General features: G+C 42.9%; 1 long non-coding RNA gene across 2 annotated transcripts; it reads right to left on the reverse strand.

The window, feature by feature from the left end:
* Positions 1-1,817: 1,817 nt before the first annotated feature.
* Positions 1,818-12,989, reverse strand: 2010204K13Rik (RIKEN cDNA 2010204K13 gene). Of its 2 annotated transcripts, none has more exons than NR_027924.1 (2): positions 12,880-12,989; positions 1,818-2,533 (listed from the first exon to the last, which is right to left on the reverse strand). It is a non-coding gene; the product is annotated as an RIKEN cDNA 2010204K13 gene (long non-coding RNA). The 2 variants fall into 2 exon arrangements; NR_027925.1 differs by lacking the exon at positions 12,880-12,989 and adding an exon at positions 10,929-11,048 and having other exon boundaries at positions 2,104-2,533.
* Positions 12,990-14,736: the final 1,747 nt, after the last annotated feature.

A 14,736-nucleotide genomic window follows, 5' to 3' on the forward strand; every position in this document is an offset into this window, starting at 1 on the left:
TGATCTTGTGTCAAAACTGAGGGTATGGAATGTTACTAGAGTTCACTTGGAGATACTTGATTAGATTTTTAACCTTGTGTGGCATGTTTGAAGCTTTGAAAGCCATTTATGTTTAGATATGTTGATAATCGTGTGTATTTCAAAATTGGGGGTGATTTATCATTCTTTTTGATTGTAAATCTAATTTCCATAAAGTTAATTATCCCAACTCAGTTTAGAAGTTTCTTTTGTGGTAAGAACGGTTTTTAAATGTCCACTATAGGGCTGGTAATTAAAGGCACAATGCTACACAGTGGATCTCTAAAACTTATTCCTGTTGCCCTGTGAAATAATACCCACCCTGAATAGCAGCTTCACATTTCTGCCTCTGTCCCAGCCTCAGTCAACTACTATTTACTCTGCTCAATTCTGATTATTTTACACTCCACATATGAGGGGAATCATACTGTATCTGTCTTAGAATTAGCATAATGTCCTCAAGTTTCATCCTTGTTGTCACACTTTGTAGCACTTTTGCTATTTGAACCATGCAGCTGCCAATTCACGATCTTCCTGCCCAGCCACAGCTGTAGAGCTGTATGCCACTGTGGGGTGTGTGTGTGTGTGAGGGGATGGAGGAAGGCGATCTCACATAACTAAGGCTTGTCTCAGACCATGATTCTCCTGCCTCCATTTCTGAAATACTGGGCTTACAGATGTGTGCACCACCACCCTCAGCTATTCTGTGTTCTTTGTTATATCGCTCATCTGGAGTCTCGTTCCTCTGTCTCCACCACAGACAAACATGGTAAATGCAATACAGCCTGCAAATTATTTTTTATGCTTTAAAATGCACCTAATGGGTTTCTCAACTTGTTATTGCACTTTTTTTCTCAGAATTTATATTTTCAAATGTTACTTTCTTTCTCAGAAATGTTCCCTCGCTCTCTGTACCTAGGCTTGTTACATTTGTGATTGCCTCTATCACTTCCAGCAGGGCAGGGTTTATTAAGCACAGTGCTTCTCAGTCCAGGGATATTATGGTTTTGCTTTGCTTCAAAATTGAAGCTTTTATCTAATTTGGACCCGTTTTGCATCATGAAAGACTGGTCTCAGTGTGTCAGGGTCAGGGATGCAAGCCACTTTCTAGGCAGGCAATAATTGGTTGCAAACTCCATAATTGGCTTGATAAACATCTTTTCTGATCATTTATAATGTGCCTCCCATTATAATAGAGGCTAGAAAGCCAAAGGCTCTATTACTTCTCTGAAAGAAGAAAATGTATGTAATTTAGGTTCTGCTAATCAGATATACTCATGTGAAAATTACCTTTCAAAATGCAGTCAAGTAGGGAGAAACGTGGCGATAGGAGTGCCTTCCATCTTGCCACTGTGGTTCTGAGACAACAGATGCAACGGAGCCGGTTCCCACCACTCTGTAGCACAGCCGAGAGAGAACGCTTCTCAAACCAAAAGCTGCCGCAGAAGATCCCTAATCTCGGGTTTAGGTTTAGATTATTTGATCCTGCACACAGCTGTCAGGAGAGAAACGTCCTGCTTCCCAGTGGTGGCAGAAGTGTCCTCCTGCTGTGACCGTTTTTTTTTAACTGTCCCAAGCCTAATGCCTCCTCTTTTAAACCTCCCAATGACTTTGAAAACAACAAATTATTTGTGTTAAATGTATATGATGTTATAATAACTACAGTAATTTGCTATATGCAACTGAAATTTGATTTATGTGCTAATCAAAATCAAGTCCTTATAGACACCAATATAGTCTCCCTTCCAACAACTCGCTCTTACTTTGAAGAACACTCAATAATGAACACATATACTTTTGCATGACCCACAAACCATAGATGAAAGAAGTTTATTCTGTGCTAATGGAGAAACTCCTTTCTCTGGGTAATTTGAGTCCCTACTCTCAATAAAGTTTGCTTTTAATTATACATAGCATCTTTCATATCAGAATAAAAACAATCTAGAAAAAAAAACCCTCACTATTCTTTGCTTAACACCCAAGTATTAGGTCTAAAAGAAGGAAAGAGTGAAGGGAACAAATAAAATGTATAGATTATTTTTAGAAAGACACTGAAAGAACAAGAATAATAAGCCACAAAGTAACTTTACTTTTGGCTACTTTATTGGGTTCTTTTTTCTGCCACCCTTCCAATCCCCCAGCATAAGGTAAGAGAGAAAGGTCAGAGGGGGAAAGGGCGTATTGAAATCATTAGACTACTTCTTAGGGTCGTCTTGTTTCTTGGGGCAAGTTGGATCTTCATCGCCAGGATTTCGCCGACTGGCAATCAGCAATCCAGCAATCCAGCCGGCAGCAAACAGTAAACAGCAACCAGCAACCGCAACAATCAGCAACAAGCAGCAGCAGCAGCAGCAGGAGTAGCAGCTGCAGCACGGGCAGGGACGGCAGTAGCAGCAGCAGCAGCAAGGCAAGCAACAGCTCTTTGCAGGCTTTCGTGACTCCGGCATTTTTACAGCCTCTGAAGAGTCCGCGGAACTCCGAATGTAAACTGCCTTCAGCTGGCAAAATCACACCCCTGCCAGAACACCAGACAAATCAAAGTTAGCTGCTGTGAACAGTCTGAAGCAGTCCCTATCCTCCCACACCTGAGATCGAAACAAAAACATATTCACATAACATTTTTGTAGTTTTGAAGAAACCAAAAACTTCACCATACCACAAAAGTACCTGGCCTGAGAGTGTTAAAGAGATCCTTCAGCTCCTTGGGTCATCTGAAACTGCACCGCACTGGAGAAGAGTCAGACTGCGAGTCCTCTTCAGAGTGAGCAATTTCTAGCCCGTGCTTCTGACTTGCTTTACATTCTCACCCCACCCCTAGTCCATGGACTGTGACCCATCACTCAGAGAATGTGAAATGCACACTCCTGGGTAAAATGCCTTTGTTTGCAACACTTGTGGGTGTTAGCTAAAGAACTATCAGAGTGTGAGGATCTTGGGCAGCCCAAAGAGAAGTATGCAAAGAATGGTAGACCATACAGATGAGGCACAACTGCAGAGACAGCAGTTCCCTGAATGTGCGCCTATTCAGCCCTTCCTCGTCTCTACATCAACTCACCCCAGCTGCTTTGCTACCTTTGGGTTGTAGTTTCTAGCCTCTTATCAGCCATGTATTTGTACCAAATATTTTCGAACCCCCAAATTCCTAAACAACCCCCCCTTGGAGCCTAGTATAGGATTACACCTTAACCAAACTTGGTAAAGTAGTCCTCCGCCATCCACCCAGGAATTGTTTCTACAACCTTTTACTTTCTGTTACTGGGTTTTGAAAACCAGTGCACAAAGCAGTAGATCGTATTGTGTTTGTTTTCACATACACTTGATTTTATTGGTCCTCCTCTCCTGCTTGCCTGCCCCCTCCTTTTGGTCCCCTTCTTCCCCCCAGTAGACTCTCTGCATGCTTTCCTGAAATGGGTTTCAGAGTTGGAAAGTTTGGAGAAGCAAAATCCAAGGGCATGAATTAAGAAATTAATGATTGCTTAGGGATGTCTCTGATACTTCTCTATACTAGTTAAGGTAACAACAAATGCACTATCTCCCATAGCAGATAAATCATGACACAACTCAAAAACAAACAAATGAACAAATGAAAACTCCTGGCAGTGGTGACACATGCCTTTAATCCCAGCACTCAGGAAGCAGAGGCAGGCAGATTTCTGAGTTCGAGGCTAGCCTGGTTCACAGAGCAAGTTACAGGACTATACAGAGAAACCCTGTCTCAAAAAAACAAAAAAAAAGTCAGGAAAAAAATGATAGAACTTCATTGGGGTACAACAATAGATGTTTAATTCTTCCCCAGTAAAACCACATTTAATAGTCTTGCCTGCCAGTGGATGCCCCACTTTCTCTAGACCACCTCAGTATTTCCCCCATTTATAAAGCAGAAAGAAAAACAGACTATTAAAATGGCACAACCATTGTCTGGGGGTGGGGGAGTCATGTAGTAATTCTGGTGCTCCAGTAGTCACCTGCATGAAAGCAGTGTGGTAAGCATCGACAACCATAATCTGTTGCTAAGCACCTGCTCCTAGCAACCATCTCGCACCATACAATGGCAAGTGAATCTTAGAGACTGAGCCATCTCAGATACGCTACCCTTCTTTTTCAAATAAATGACTTCCAAATAAATCATAGCTAGAAATAAAATTTCAGATCTTATCATGAAGCAATATCTCTTCAAAATAAATTAGAAACGTATTCTTCTATTGTCTGGATATTGGCCCTAAATGTAAACCAGGGTGGCCTCAAACTCAAAGGACCTGCTGCCTCTGCTTCCTGAGTACTGGGATTAAAGGTGTGCACCACCATACTGGACTGAACACTAGATCTTTTCATACAAACAATGCTCTCTCATTTACACGAGAGTCTCTCTTTTGACCTGCAGCCTCTGATTTTCTCCAGATTTAAATCTTGATCTCATTGAAAGTCACTTATAGACAGACAATCCTTTCCCACCAGATATATGGACATTCTAGGGCAGCAAAAAGATTTCCTAGGGGAAAATGTCCTAGAGGAACTGCCCCAGCAGAATCTACCTAAAAATTCCTCAGACGTTATTTCTTCTCCCAAGGATTCCTTTCCCATCTCCCCTCTTCTTCACTGTCCACATCATTTCTCCAACAGCCTGGCTTCTGCTCCGCCAGTACGGAGTTGCCCAGTTCCCCCAAACCCCTCTACTTGCTCTTGCTGGGACATTCCAACTTCTTTTCCTCCTTCTTGTCTACATGTATGCTCGACCCACTACTGGATACCCTCTTCAGAACGGGATCATTAATTAATTTTATTGAAGTTGATAACTTTACAGTAATCCTCCCACCAACAAAACAAAGAAGAAACATTTCTTAAAAATGCTCTGTTAATGGGAGGCAGAGGCAGGCGGATTTCTGAGTTCGAGGCCAGCCTGGTCTACAAAGTGAGTTCCAGGACAGCCAGGGCTATACAGAGAAACCCTGTCTCAAAACAAAAACAAAAACAAAAACAAAATGCTCTGTTAAGTGGGCTTAGTCCTCTCACAAAGCTACATTGTGTTTGATCTGATTTCTCGACATAAACATCAGAATTCTATCAGATTGTTTGTAGGGGACCACTGCATTTGGGGAGTCTATCTGTAGAAGTCATTGTCAGGTAAAAACCCGGGAGGTGATACACACTACGGATCGAGTGAAATGTAAACTACATATGACATAGTTTTTTGCTGAGAGCCGGTCAGGCAAGATGCCTCTCTCCTTGCAAGTGACCTTCACTGCCTGACACTTGAAACTGGTCACCCCATGCGTGGAGATGTAGTTTACTCCAGCTTTCAGAATCAGAAGGCTACACCAAAGCTTGCAATAGCTAAGACAACCCTGGAGCGGGGAGCGTGGGACACATTGAATGTCTTACTTACTTACTTAATGGGTGGATTAACTAATGCAGTGCTGAGGACCACCCTCAGCTCATGTGTATGTTAGGCAAGAAAAGAGCACATGAGCCCATATGTAAAGGAACATCCTGGGCTTGCACAACAGACATTCCCTTGGCTACATTCTTTCCTGTTGACGGCCAAAAGCGCATTCCTAAGATCCGGCTCTCCTCAAACTGCCATAAAAACAGGAGATTTCGGGAAATGTCCACAAAGGAGAAGAAACCCAGTAAAGCTCCCTCTAGAAACTGGATTAGTTTAGTGATAAGGTGGGGTTCCAAAGGGCTATTAGATAAGAGGCTACCTAACTAAAATAAGCAACTCTTTTCAACTCCACATTCCACTGAAGAAGGCCATTGGTAGCTTGGCCTGGGCCTTTGTAGGAATAAGTACACCATAAAAATGGGCAACTAATATAAATTACGACTTTCTTTCTAAGAGTGGACGCCTACTACTACTAGAAAAAAATAAAAAAAGAATCAGGCATGGCGCCATCTTTAATCCCAGCCTAGGCAAGCTGATCTTTGTGAATTTGAAGTCAGCCTGGTCTACAAAGTGATTTCCAGGACTTGGTTTCCAGCACCACAGAAACCCTGTCTTGAAAAACCAAAAAGGAAGAGAGAGAGAGACAGAGAGAGACAGAGAGAGGACACCTGCTATGCCTATTGATCTTTTCCATTTACATCATCCATAGTTATGGTCTTCTAATCCTAATAACCCTATCTCCCACCCACTTGTGCCTCTCATTTCTAAATTTTTATTTTGCTCTACAGATTTACAGTAGGCCCACTCATATGATGGAAAGTGGAAAGTGGGTTACAACTGTACAAATTAAATCCAAACATCAGATGATTTTACAACAGAACAAAGGAAGTCCAACCCCACTTTCCATTGTCCTTCTCAGGACAGGTCAAAGCTACTGAAAACCTACTGTGCCCAGGTGCTTCAAATGGATTTTCTCTTTCATGTTTTGTAACCACTCTAGGACCTGGTGACACAAGGCTCTAAGTAGAAGGCTAAAGGAAACATTAGGGCAGAGCAGAATCTGAAGCCTAAATCCCGCATTTTTAATCACTTCACTGCTCTGTTACCAATGCATTTATCAGGCATCGGGGTAATCAGCAGGACTGTGTGGGAAGACAGAAAGTGCTTGGGGACTGCTGTCCTCCCTTGCCCAGCCTCAGGCTCATTATACTTCAGACAGCGTGTGGCGAGAGTGCTGAGGAAAAAAAGCCAGCTGACGCGTGGGATTGCCAAGCAACAGCTTATGAAACGAATTCAAACCATGGCAACCAAACACTGCAGGCCCAGCAATAGCTTCATTTCATTTACAAGAGTGAGAGGAGGGCTTTATCAACAACAGATGAGATAAACGAGCGGGCTACTGGCTCCGCAAGCACACGGAGTTGTCCTCGTCACCACTGCCACCATTATTTCCCAGCACACAAAGCCAAATTATCTATGAAAATTATTCCTTAACACAAATCCAGAATTCAGCTCCATATTATGTTATAGAAACTGTAATGTACACATATTCTTGAAGGGAGGGTGAAGTACCAACTACCTTAAATCTCACCTAATTACTCTTTATTTAATAGAGCTATTCATTTGTAGGAGGAAGACAAGTAACACATGAAGATGTCTTATTTAAAAATCAATTTCTGCAGAAAGCACTTTCAAATTCTTTCTACCCAATAATGCTGTTCTCTGGGTATTTTTTTTTCCACTCCATAGGCAAGAATAGTATGGTGTGGAGATTGCAAACGTGTCTTCATAGGGCACACAGCTAATAAAACGCACATCATGATTCCCTCCTGCTAAAACCCTTTATGTATCAGAACGGTCTGATAATCATATCATACGCCACCTCCTCTCCCTTAAAAACGGTACCCACAAACACCATTTAGTACAGTCCCAGGGGCTTGTCATTCAGAGAGACACTTTTTGCCCTGGTGTGCACCTATGCAGCTCAGGTGGGCTTTTAACCATGTTAGACAGCACTCCTAGGTCATTTTTATTTTATTTTTTCTCTAGTGTGCATGGGTAACGTCCCCGAAATACAGAGTGCTGTTACATTAGGAGTCGCAAAGTATTACTGGTGCTAGAAGAGACTACATGTCACTGAGTTAGTTGTTTTAACCTGTCCTGATTCTCATGCCTCACTTTTTAGTCTTAACCAGGCTCTCTTCCACCAAAAAAATTGGAAGAACCTGACATCTCTCGTGGAGGACAGCTGACCCTAGAACACATTGTTCTGATTGTAGGTGTGTTGAAACATTCTGCTGATTTGTGATCTAGATATTGTGCCTTTCTTACAGGAGAACTCGTGACTATTCTAGCAGTGGGAAAAGGGGAATCTTCATTTGCAAGCCACCATCAAGGCAGTGGAGTGTGGATTCAAGTCGATTTTGCTGAGGACTCTTAGACAAATTGTTGCTCCTTACAAACATGGTGTGTGCCTCTGGTTTCCAATGGTTTCCACTCCATCACATCCATGTTGGCCTTTCATGAGCACCACAGATTACCTTTACTTTCTCAATCTCTATGTTCAGATGAAAAGATAACTGAGTGGAAATCGGAGACCCCCCCACCCAGGATACACTATTATGGTATTTGGAGATGAAAAGGAACCCAAATCCATTATGGAGAAAGAAAAGAAAAGGAGGGAGAGAGGGAGGCAGGGAGGCAGGGAGACAGGGAGGCAGGGAGGCAGGGAGACAGGGAGGCAGGGAGGCAGGGAGGCAGGGAGGCAGGGAGGCAGGGAGGCAGGGATGGAGGAGTGGAGGGAAGGAGGGAAGAGATTCCCTTTAATGTTTCAATGTAGTCTGAAATGCTGATTGAATCCCTTAGCCTTGAATGCTGTCATCAGTATCCCGGCTCCCGATAAGCTCTCTCTTCTGTGTAGGATGTTCATCTTGTCTGGGATGGCTCCAAACCCTTTGCAGGCCACATATATCTCTATGCCTCTCTATAGGTCCTTATTTCTTTGAATTCAAAAGGCCTAAATTCTTATAACTTTTTTTTAATGCAGTTCTATTTTACAAATGTCCTTTTGGAACTTAAAACTTGGGATCTCTGATTCTATTAGAGCATCTGCTAAAATATCTCTATTCTGAGTCAGGAACCTTAGGCCTGTTGTGACTGTAGCAGGCCTGGGGTAGAAGGACAAGCTGGAGGCAGAGGTGACACCCAAAGGTTAAGAATTCACAATAGCATACCTTCATAAGATGAAAGAGAAGTAAGTTTTTTTTTTCATAAGGTGATAAGCATTCACGAAATGCCAAAGCAACCAGGGTCAGTGGCACCACCAAGAATCTGAGTAAGACCCTGTCTCAAGCAGAAAGGGCCTTCTGATTCTTCTCTGGAAGGGAGTTTCATGTAGAAATAGAGAAGTCTAGATCTCCATGTAGGAATAGGGAACTCTACTCTTGGATTTACAGATGCTGCAGCACCTAGCACACCAGCCATTCTGATCCGAAAGCGATTATCTTACACGTGCCTTATATGCATTCTCTCATTTAAATCTATGAAACAGTAAGATCACGCTTGGAAATATCAGAGAAGATCAAACTTACAAAAACAAGTTGCTCATGGCACATAGCTAAGAATTTTTAGTAGACTATTTATCTTCTACCAGTCCCTATGCTAATAATAACCATCATCATGTAACCATTTCCTCAACCTTCCCTCCTAACTGGATTTTGAAGGGAGAATAAACAGCATTGCCCAGTCTCAAAGTGAGAATGTGTATGTCATACTGGAATCTGGGAATAAGGTGTTTTTGTGGGCTGAGCCCTGGGTCCAAGTTTCTATTAAGTCAATACATAGCACCCATCTTTCTTTCCATACATATGGATATGCAGAAGACTTGCCACAACAGCCTCAAAACCATTACCTTTTGAAATGTGCCCTTTCTTGGGTCCCCACTCAAAGCTGTTTGCAACTCAATCCCCAGATCCTGTTGCTCCCAATGGCAGAAGAGATTTTGAAGATGTAATTAAAGTTATGGGATTTCAGATGGAAGAATTATCGGGCTCATCTGAGTGGGCCCAGTCTACTCACATAAATTCATGAAGGTGGGAGACCCTTTCCCAGGGGAGACTAGAGAGATGAGATCTGAGAAACACTCAATATTCTGGTTTTGAATTTGAAGATGAAGCTGCAAGTTAAGGAGTGTGGTGGCCTCTAGAAGCTGAGATTAGAGTGGCTGGTGTGCCAAGCACTGCAGCCTCTGTAAAACCAAGACTAGAATTCCCTATTCCTACATAGAAATCTAGGCTTCTCTATTCCTACATAGAGATCTAGAGGTCTCTATTGCTGCAGGGAGCTTCCTTTCAGAGGAGAAATAAGAGAAGAATCAGAAGGCCATTTTTAGGGCCTCCCTTGCTTATTGATAAGGAAATAGACTTTTGGCCTATAATCCCAAAAGAGTTGAATTCTGACAAACAACCTAAGCAAACAGGAACTGGAGGCCTAGCCCATCAGACAGGACCTTGGCCCTATCAACACCTGCATTCTAACCCAAGGTTACCTTCCTGACCTGCTGGACTCTAAGATGATAACACTGTATACCTTAAGCCTCTGGGTTTGAGGTAATTGAAAATAGTTTGGTTAACATAGATTTTGTTTGTGGTTTTTAAAGACAGGGTATCATAGCTCAGGCAGGCCTTAGATTCATAGTCCACCTGACCCAGCTGCCCAGATTCTGGGGTTAGAAGCACATGCTTGGGATAATTTATTAAAGCAGAAATTCAAAAGGAATATGGCACCCGACATGTTATTTGTACAAACCATGTAGCCTACAATGCTTGCTTTCTTCTGAGAGCCTGAAATTTGGTGCGTGATAGGCAGTGGTTGTTCAGTAAGCAGTCTCCAGGAACAACCGTGTGCTCTAAGCTTTCTTGGATAAAATATACCACCTATGTAGTGTGCATTTTATTCTTAAGAAAGGGTATATTAGTATGTCCCCTCAACAGAGGAAAAGTCCATGAGGAAGCCTGTGCATAGATCTCTCCAGGCCCGAAGTAGTTGCCCCCATTGGCCTTATTGGACATCCTTTTGCTATAATAAAACCTGAGTCATGAATGCAAAGATACACTGAGTCCTATGAGTCTGTCTAGCAAATACACTGAATATGTGGGCTGTCTTGAGTCCCCTATTTCAGTGCCCTCTGCTAGGAATCTAAGCTAAGGTATACTCCCCATAGACTCCCTGTATCCTCTCCCATCCCAGGCCTCTAGCTAGTCACCAGAGATGCACCCCCCTCAGGCTTCCATTCTTACTCCCAGGCCTTTCTCACCCCCCTTCTCCCCACATCTGATCGTCATCCCTGTTCCCCTCCTCGCCTCCTCTCCTACCCAGTTCCCTCTCTCCATCCACCTATTTAGTTTCCCCTTCTGAGTAAGACTCGCACATCCTCCCTCAGGACCTCCTTATTACCCAGTTTCTTTGGGCCTGTAGATTGTAGCATGGTTATCCTGCATTTAATGTCCACTTATAAGTGAGTACATACCATGCGTGTCCTTCTGGCTCTGGGTTATCTCACTCAGGATGAGATTCTCAAGTTCCATCCATTTAAAATAATGAGATCACAGGCCACATTTCAAGTGACCAGTAAGTTCCAAACCGTTACAGTATATAATATCTGAAGGAGACTTTATGTTCTATGTCTCACTTGGGGTTAGTGACAGAGGCATGAGACGCAAGCATGATTGGCTTTCTTGTTGCTAAGCAACAGTGATTTTTTTTCTTCCCCCCCAGAACAGGAACCGAGTGCAAACAGGAAGTGCCATGTTCCACCAAAGCTCCACTGGCTCCCTCTAGTGGCCATTTAGCAGTCACAGACAAAGCTAGAGATAAGGTACTTGCTCAAATGCCAAGGCTGCAGGCAAGCTCAACCATCCCCCCTGGATATTAAGTTCAATGCCAACAGGATTTCAGATGCAGCAATACCAAAGCTAGAATGATTCATCTCTTCCTCCTGAAAACATGTCCTGAGAGCAGAACTGGCCCTAGAAAACATCTGGCTGCATAGAAGTATCAGAATGGAGACACTGACTGTGGAAGAGAGAAAGACCTCTCTCTGGAAAGGGAGGGAGTCAGAAGCCCTATGGGAAACTGTAGATTATAAGACTGGGGCTGCCTCTAGATTTCCCTTAGTTAACAAGACACCAAAACAACACTCCTTAGGCTTCTCTTGAGATTAGGGGCCTGAAATGTCAATAAAAATATACACGTTCAAGGCAATGACCAACTTAGTTTGTTCATGAGGCACTGAGCTACGTAATACAATGGTAAATTAGACAGCATGATCCATACTCCAGTGGAGACCCTAGTCCAAAAACAACCCTCCCATTTGTTAACACATTACCTACCCAGAAAATAGCTTAAATGTAACCTAACCAAAAATTAGGCAGCTCTAGATTCCCAGGTGTGCCTGGGCCATACATCTCTCAAGCCTACTGTTGTTGGGAGAGCTGGATCTGGGAAAGGAAGACAAGATCTGAAGTACTCATGGTTCCCTGCCTTACCCAAGCATTTCTCAACAGTCCTTGTAATTTTTTCAGAAATCCTTCCATTCAGAGTCCTGCCTCCCTCGGATGGAAACCCAAGCTTAGCCTAGGGGAAGGACTATGCCCTAGTAGGTTCTACTGATTGGATGCTCTTCCATACAACTTTGGCTCATGAGGAAAACAAGAACTGCCTGGCAGAAGCCATGCCCCATGGATGTGATAGACCATGACCAAGGGACAGTAAGGATTAGAATCAACTAAGATTTATTTATCTTATGTGTTTGAGTGTTTAGCTCACATACATTTCTGCGCAGGGACACTGGTTTTCCTTCCTTAGGTAACAAGGTAGACGACAGATGATATAGATGATAGATGGCATGGGTATGTGTGTGTGCACGCCCCTCCCCCTCGACCTATTAGGGAGCTCAAAGAAACTTGTAGCTGGCTAGAAATCTGATTTAGAGACTAAGTAGTAGAAACATGTATGTTCCCTCTTCTTGTCCGCATGGACACTGCTGTGGTTGAGTTCCGAACTATGTCTCTAGAACATCCACAACATCTACTTGTGGAAACTAACACTTGGAGGTGGGAAGATGCATAAATAGTTGAGAGCACTTAATTCTCACAGAGGGTCTGGGTTCAATTCCTAAGACCCACGTGGTGGTCCATAACTCACGTTCGGGGGGGGGGGATCGATCCAATGCCCCTCTTGTAACCTCTGTAGTCACCAGCACGAACACCTTACACGCGCGCGCGCGCACGCACACACACACGCGCGCACACACGCACACACACGCACATTTTACCTTCTTTAAGTACCGGGGGCAGGGGGGAGGGGGGAGTTTCCCCGTGTGCTCGTGCACGCGCGCACGCACGCACGCGTAGGGAATGTAAGTAAAGCGTCTAGACAATAAGGACCTAAAATGAAAGAGCCATAAGCTACCTACTTACGTTTTTATTTCTCAGTTCTCCAAGTTCCAAATCATCCGGCCCACTAAGGTCCAAACTTGGAGGAAGCTCGAGTCTCTGCTTATTAACACGTGTCGCGGCACGGCTGACTTGTGCGTCACCAACCACAAGGTGGCGAAAGAGATTATCACATCAAACCAGCCTGCCTTCTGCCTCTTCTATACCATTATTTTGCTAAGCAGAAGCATTTCCTGAGCGTGAGTCATTCAATGAGCACAGTGGTCCTATGGATTGTGGCCCTATGGATTAGCTATGATTTCACAGATGAGCAAACCAAGAGCTGCAGATACCTGTGGAGTTTGGCTGTTACCTATTTTTAGTACTGCATCTGCATTTACACCAGCGTCACCACACACATATGAGTACTGTAGTGTTACTTATTTGGCAATTGCTCTGCCATCTTTTGGCAATAAGAATTTATTTCATCCTCATCACAGTCTTACAGGATCACCATCATATATGTGGTCTGTTGATCAAACATCATCATACAACACATGACTATATGTTTCTATATGTTATCTATGTTTTTACTTAAAGGTTTTTTATTATGAAAGAAACTGTATTCCTGGTAACAACTTTCAAATTATAATAATGAGTAAAAAGTCTCCTTTCTTCCCATTAGAACTAGTCAAAAGCGTAACTCCTCACATATTCCTTCATAATTTGTTTACAAATACATAAGCATACTTCATATGTTTATCTTACAATGCACACAAATATATTGTACACACTGTTCTACAGCTTGCTTTTTCTAATTAGGACAGTATCTTGATAGCAGATGTGAGCTGAGGCCACACTGGCCTGTGGACCTCATTTACAGATCTGGAGTAGGACGTGACTGTCCTCACCTGAGAACAGCAAGTGTGTCACCTGATATATTGCAGCCTGAGGTGACAATGAAATGTGGAAGAAGAGAGCGGACTCTCTGCAGCAGCAAGAAAGCGTGGTGAGGTGTAAGGCAAGCCTGTTAATGGGCAGCAAGTGGGACTGGTCCCCATCTCTGGTATATTCAGGTCCTTAAGCTATAGTTTTGAGAAAGTTCAGATTTGGATACAGGCAATGTTCACAGTGCCTTTGGGGACAGGGCACCTCTTTACACCACCGCACAGTGCCAACGTGTGGAAACCCTGTGGGGTAGTAATTGGTAGCATTTTAAAGGTGACAAAATTGAGACTCAAAGAGGACAAGGCTCCCAAGGCTACCCTACTTGAAGCAGCACCTCCCCTTACCTACCTTGTCAGTACTTACAGGACCCTGGGGAACTATTGGCTATTGGTAGACTCTGGAAGACCGGATATCATTATCTTCAGATATGTACCCACTAGGGAAGCCAGCCAGGTCCAGTGCATAACTCCACAGTTACAGTCACATAAGCAACCCTTTTTAAACTGAGTATGTCACAAAACAAGAAGCCATGAGTGTAGGAAAGGGAGGACAGGGGTGAGAGAGAGACAAGAAAGTAAGGATTAGAGCAGTCAGAATCCATATATATAAACATATATGACATTATTACAGAACAAACTTAATTTATAAAAAACATTAAAAACACCCACATAAAATTAACCTAAGAAAATCAAAGATACAGATTTTACTTCTTGGTGCCTAAATATCAAGTAATTTTTTAAAAACCAATCCTAGAAAACTGTTTTTTGTTTGTTTGTTTGTTTGTTTGTTTGTTTTAATTAGCAACAAATGGTTAGCAGTGAATGTAATTGTCTGACTCTATGATTACTACTCAGAAAAGTTAAATAACTCATGTACTTTAAAAAAGAAATTGAAAGGGAAAAGGATGGACCTGGACATTGTTTTGTTAAGTGAGGTGATCCAGATTCAGAAAGG

The sequence above is a fragment of the Mus musculus genome, chromosome X (genome assembly GCF_000001635.26).
Source record: "Mus musculus strain C57BL/6J chromosome X, GRCm38.p6 C57BL/6J".
Lineage (NCBI taxonomy): Eukaryota > Metazoa > Chordata > Mammalia > Rodentia > Muridae > Mus > Mus musculus.